Here is a 6,667-nt window from a genome sequence, read left to right as displayed (position 1 = left end):
CTGCCAATCAAACCTACAGAGCAGTCAAAAGGATCACAGCACAGCTGGCCAGAAGAGCAGATTCTGAAATAAGTGTCAACTTGTGGGGGAGGGTGAGAAGCCAAGTCAGGGCCAGGGCCAGTGGCCAATGTCTTTGAAACAGGGGTGCCAGCAGCTTGGACAACAGTATGGAAGTGAGTGGCCGATAAGGCCACAGTTACCGCCACCACCTCCTGGTCTCTACGCTTGGGCAGACACAGGCAGTAGGAACTGAGGACTGGAGGGCAGGTGGCCAACACAGGACAGTTTTTATCAGAACCGAGAGGACACCCAAATACATGCCTGCCCTATTGACCTCGAATGTCCTGTGCCAGGTGAGAGTTTTGGAGCATGGGTAAGGGTCCTGAGAACAGTTGGTGAGCAGAGATGGGATGTGATAGGCACTGCTCCACAGGTGACATTAGGGCTCTGAGAAGGACACTAACAGTGCTACATCTCCTGGACTGCTGTAAAGTAGTGAAAAAACAGGCTTTATTGCACTTTTTGTTCTTAGGAAGCAGGCGATTGCCCTGCAGAAAACACTGCATATCAGTGACAAGGTGCAGGCAGAATCACAGGTCCTCTCTGAACCTTAAGGTAGTCCAGTGGTTGGGCTTTCCAAGCGTCCACTCCTGCCCCTGGAACCCTTGGACCACGTGGACTGTGTCTGGCTTGGTTCCTGTGTGGTAGGCAGACTGGTTGGCTGGCAGGTACCTAGGAAGTTCATGTGCCTGGGAGATTTGGGGCAAGCTTTCCAAACAGGGAAGCTTCTTGGCAAACGTGCAGGCTCAGAAAGGCTGGAGCCGCGATTTTCAACTCCAGTGTCCTAACTCCCTTTCTCCTGCTCTGGGACGAAACCATCCCAGAGGAGCCCAGATACAGAGCCAGATGAGGAGGGTCCCTGGTCCAGCTCCAGAGCAGATAACAAAAGGATCTAAGGGGGCTGGAAACAAAAGAGAGGTTTACATATCCCATGTGGGTTTTGAAACTGTCTTTTTGAGCTCAGGAAATTGGAGGCAGATACTATGTGAAGAGTCCAGTCTGTCCATCCATCTCTTCTGAGTAGCTTTGCTACTTCACATATAAGTGGGGTGGTTGTACCGTTTGTGGCTGATCTTTTTCCTATAAGTTGGGCAAGTGTTAGCATTCTTAAGGGAACCTTGGAGGCATGGCTATGGAAGACGTGGCCACACTCTGTAGAGACCATGAGACTTCCATTCTGTACAATCTCTGAGTGTCCGTCCATGCAGATGGGAAAACTGACAGTACCAGAGGGCCTGAGTCCTGTGGCCCCCGGTCCCTGTGTTTCTGGAAGTATGAGTGGTCACATACACTTCTCTGTCCCTGGCCAGCTTCTTGTCATTGCTACTCTGTCAGCTGTCAGCCTCCTGGATTTCCTCCTTGGTCTCCTCCTTTTATCAACAATCTGTAATCCCAGCAACTCAGGAGGCTGAGGCAGGAGGGTCACAAGTTCCAGGTCAGCTGGGCAACAGTAAAGCCCACAAGAGTCATTGCAAGTGAGGTCCACGACCACAGGTTCTCAAGATTCACAGGTGAGGGCCATGATTTCATCTTCAGCAGTTTCCATGAGTTCTATGAGTTCTGTCTCCAAATCCCAGAGGTGGAGGCTGCTTCCCGAGTTCACTTCTGGGCTTGTCTAGAACTTACTGTTCTACCCTTGTGCTTTCTTGTACTCACTGAGCTCCTTGACTCCAACCTACAGAAAGGGAAGTGATCTCTAACCCAGTTTGCAATGAAGCAGAATATTCTCAACCTCTCGTGCCTGCTGGTTATTCATCCTCTGGTTTACAAAGAATTTGGAGCCAGGGAGATTTCAGTATCTTCAAATCTGGGGTTGGTCTGGTCTGGCAGACATTGCTGCCAACACACTAGCTCAAGAAAGCACCTTCACAAGCTGATGAGGAGACCACTCGAGCAAGACTGGGTTACTGTATTCTTGATAATTGCCATTCTGACTGGAGTGAGATGGAATCTCAGTGTACTTTTAATTTGCATTTCTCTAATTGCTAGTAATGTTGAACATTTTTTCATGCATTTGTTGACCATTTGTATTTCTTCTGTGAAATGCCTCTTCAATTCCTTTGCCCATTTATTGATTGGGTTATTTGGGTTTTTTTTTTTTTTTTTTTTTTTTGAGTTCAGTTTTTTGAGTTCTTTGTCTATCCTATAGATTAGTGTCCTACCTGAGGTGCAGGTGGCAAAGATTTTCTCCCATTCTGTAGGTTCTGTCTTACCTGGAATCTTGTTAGCATGAGAATCCTCAGGTCCTGCCCACACCTATTACATCAGAAGCTCTGGGGTGGGACCCAGCAGTCTGAGTTTCAGGAGCCCTGCAGGTGATGACATGGGCACTCAAGTTTGGAAATTACTACTGTTCTGTGTCATTATCTTCCTGCTCTCTGCAACATAGGCAGGGAGAAAATGAGAAGCCAGGGAAGTGGCAAGATCAGAGTCATTTACTGGAGACACCATTTGAATGCACATCTAGACAGAGTAAAGTTCTTACTTGGGAAGAATAAATATTAGTAGAACACAGGCTTTTATCATTTTACTATTGAAAATATGGCATTTTTTCAGTATCTGAGAGCCTTATTGATGGAATTTAGATATTTTCTTACAAGCAGTATTTCTGGTTGTCTTCCCCCATCTGAATCTATGCCTGATGATAAATATTCAATATGTTTTCTGTTCACTTATTACAAAGCAAAATACACAAGTATGTATTTGGTCACAAAACAAATATCCATGCTCAAAGTGAACAGGCATACATGTTATTGAGGAAACCTCTCTTAATGGATGTCCTATAAGGACCAGGGGAAGTTGGCAGTTGCAAGTCACACTGCTATGGAGGGAGAGGGATGCTTGAACCTTTGTCATGTGGGCCTATTTTAGCTCCGTGTATACCCAGGCAAAGTGTATGGCAGGTTAGGAATTGGAAGAAACTCCTTTTAAAAATATGAGTGTTATAGGTAAATCACAAATACTATCCTAGACAGTGGGGTGCTGCTAGCCTGGCTTGGGGGAAAGCCATGTGCCCTGAAAAACCCTTACTGTGGTTTAACAACCTGCTTCAGCTCCTGAATTGGGGATTGAACCCAGGGTCTCATGCATGCTAGGCAAGTGCTCCACCACTGAGCTGTGTCCCCAGCCCTTCTTAGCTTTTTAGGAGATCAAACTAGGACATCAAACTTGAGATCTTCCTCCTCAGCCTTCCTAGTTGCTGGGAATGCAGGTGTGCACCACTGTGCCCAGCTAAATTCCTGAATGTTTGACAATCAGCCCAGGGGGTTCAGTGTGAGCTGGCCCCTGCACAACACCATGAATCTACTGTTGGTGCACTCAATTTTGACAGGCAAGAGGCACAGTATTTTATTTATAGTGCTTGTAAGAACCTTCAGAATGCTCTGTGATAAATCTTGTGATGTGACTACTCACACTAAAGGTGATTTTATGAACACTGCCCACTTCTCAGGAGACCGAATTTATACACCAAATCTTTTTTTTTTTTTTTTTTTTTTTTTTTAATGCGGTGCTGGAGATGTAACCCAGGACCCTGCACATGCTAGGCAAGTGCTCTACCTCTGAGTTAAACCCCAGCCCTGAATTCTTTCAATAGAAAGAATTCTTTTAACTCAAATCTCATATCAATGCATATATTTTACTGGCATGTGTGAAACAGAATCGCCAAGATTATATTTAACATTACATGGTATTGAATGGAATATTGTTGATAAAAATATAAAATAGAGATAAAGAATATTTCCTTCAGAAATAATTATGTAATAGACAAGTATATATTGATTCTATTTAGATTTTTATAGATGTAAGTAAATGATTTCAGTATCATTTTAAATGGCTAAATATTCAGATTTTACTTGTACTGATATTTCTGCTTATTGCTGAAAAGAATGGTTTATTGTTTCATTGGCCTAAAGTTATTTAGACGAAATAAACTACAGTATTTTGAAGTAAAATAGCCCTAATTACACACAGAAGAGAGGATTTTCTAGGAAGAAGATTATGGGTTAATAATTTACCTTAAGATCTTGGGATAAAATAATGTTTTCACTATTAAATTCTTTTTTTTTCACCTTAAATTACTTCAGGATTCTCATAACCACATAGATGAGAGAGTGGGATAGATTGTGATAAGTGTTTTAACATTATGTAAATTCTAATCTTAAAAATCTTCCTCAGGGGCTGGGGTTGTAGCTCGGTGGTAGAGTGCTCGTCTAGCACATGTGAGGCACTGGGTTTGATCCTCAGCACCACATAAAAATTAAATAAATAAATAATAAAAGTATTATGTCCATCTACAACTAAAAAAAATTTTTTTAAAAAACCTTTCTAATTGTAGACTGGGGAGCTAGTTCAGCTGGCAGAGTGCTTGCCTGGCATATGAAAAAGGCCTGGGTTCAATCCTCAATGATACCAAAAATGAAACCAAAAAAAATTTTTTTAAATATTCCTATTTACAAAATTTTCTTTGGGTTTATTTCCAGTATAGTATTTTATGTCGAAAGGAATTTTGCTCTTGAGAAAATACAGTACTCTCAGTGTGAGATTCCTATCTTTGTTTTTGGTGTGTTTGTTTGCATATGTTTTGAGACCAGATCTTGCTTCACCTGTTTTTGACTATTTACAACACTGTTTAAAAACACAAAGTGTTCTTCAGTCTGCCTGTGTCGTTTGGTATCTATTGTCTTAATTATTTGGAAAAGGTTAAGAAAAATATGAAATAAGAAAAAGAATCACGTGGAATGTTTTAAAACATTTCAGTACCAAGGTCCTACCTACAGATTCTGATTTAATTGGTGTTGGGTGGGGCCAGGCATCAACTTTTTAAGCCCCTCCCTCCACGTGGTTCCAGCTATTGCCAGGGATGAAAAGAGTTGCAGGTAATACAGATTCACAAGGGGAGGCACCTCCCAGATCTAGGGCCTATTATTGCAGGACCCTCTGTTGAGAAGGAACATGCTATTTTCCACCCCCTTGGATATTTTTCTGACTTTATTGAAGTATTAGTGACAATTACAAATCACATAGATTTAAGATATCCAACATGATGTCTTGATATACATATTCATTGTGAAATGATTACCACTAAGAAACTGATTAACATATCCGTCACAGCATACAGTTACCGTGTGTGTGTTGAGAATACTTAAGATCAATTCTCTTAGCACATGTCATTAGTATATCATAATTATGCTAAAGTTGTTTCATGGTGAGTGACCAGCCATGTGTTAGAACATAGTGGATTCTTTCAAGCATATGTGCTCCATAGATGCTAAATGGGCTGAGCTTGTCTTCAAACCCCCACCACAGTGGAAGGGTCCCGACTCCTATAGGCATTACGGGACAGTCATTCAGAAGGAAAGGGGCCGGGGAGAACTTGCCAGCCTGTGGACACAGGGCACTCTATTAACAACAATAACTTCAAATGCTCAGATCCTATTTCCTGTGCTCTCACTGGTAGGAGTCTCCCGGGCCCCCCCCCTTGAGTCCTCACATACTGAGTCCTGGCTTCTCCACAGGTGTGTCCCAGGGTCTCACCATGGCACAGACACTGCTGCCTTCCTGTCATAGCCAAGACCCAGGAGCCCTGGATGTACCAAAGCTTAGGGCTGTCTGAGGCACAGTGGAAGGGCACCCTCCCTGCGCCATACTCTGTGGAGGGTGATTCGTGAGGCTGAGCAGGTACACAGATTTGAGTGAGAGATAATCCGTCACTACCCTTGTTCCCTGCCTTGTCATTCTTAAGGACTCCCTCTTAGCTGTTTATCACCTCTGGCCTCTTCTTTCTTAGAATGAGTCCTGTGGGGGAGATTCCACTGTTAACGTGGATCTGGTCTGGAAAAACATCCCCCTGGCTTCTCCAGCATGTCTGAGCCCCAACATGGATCAAGCTGAGATCACCACTGAGTTAAGTCAAAACATCAGAGGCAGCAAGATGGGGTAAAGAACAGGTAGTCAGCATAGATGATGAATGATCTGGGGCTAAGGATCAAAGAAAAGGAAATGGAATGCTAACACCTCCAGAGCACTTTCCCCCTCCACGTAATACCAACCCCACTGGGAAATCCCTCCTCCCAACACAAGAAGTTGCTAATGCGCACACCCTCCCTTTTGGGCAGGTATGAAGGATAGCGAGAGGTATCCCCTGGGTGGCTCTTTTCCTGTCTTTTGGTCATGTAGGCAAAATAGGAAGGGGAATGGGAGGAAAGGAAACCTGAGATCTATAAAGGGGTGAGACACACCCCTTCCACAGGCACTGGGTCCCAGCTCCTCTCCGGAATGATCTACTATCTCTGTCCTGTCCCTTAAATAAAACTTGTTTTCTATCCTTGCCTTGGCAGTTCTCAGGTGTTTGATCTTCAATACCCAGGAAACAAGGAACCCACCTAAGATAAGGGCCACCTTTAACAGGCAAACTGGTACAAACCAACACTCCATAGATGAGATTAGCCATCTGCCAAAGCAATCTGCCTGAAGGGGGAAACAGGAAAGGAGAGAAAACTGATGAGCTAAGCAGAAAGATCCTCAGAAGATGAATACATTTACCCCATTTTCCAGACAAAGGAGAAGCTCAGAGATATCATGTGGCTCAGATTTTTATCTCAGGTAT

The 6,667-nt window shown here is 43.5% G+C and overlaps 1 pseudogene; it reads right to left on the bottom strand.

Annotated features, from left to right (window-relative positions):
- Positions 1-1,094: 1,094 nt before the first annotated feature.
- Positions 1,095-2,686, bottom strand: LOC124979417 (E3 ubiquitin-protein ligase RNF4-like; annotated as a pseudogene).
- Between the last annotated feature and the right edge of the window lie 3,981 nt (positions 2,687-6,667).

This window comes from Sciurus carolinensis, chromosome 3 (genome assembly GCF_902686445.1).
Source record: "Sciurus carolinensis chromosome 3, mSciCar1.2, whole genome shotgun sequence".
Classification (NCBI taxonomy): Eukaryota; Metazoa; Chordata; class Mammalia; order Rodentia; family Sciuridae; genus Sciurus; species Sciurus carolinensis.
This window is presented reverse-complemented; position numbering and strand designations above follow the sequence as displayed.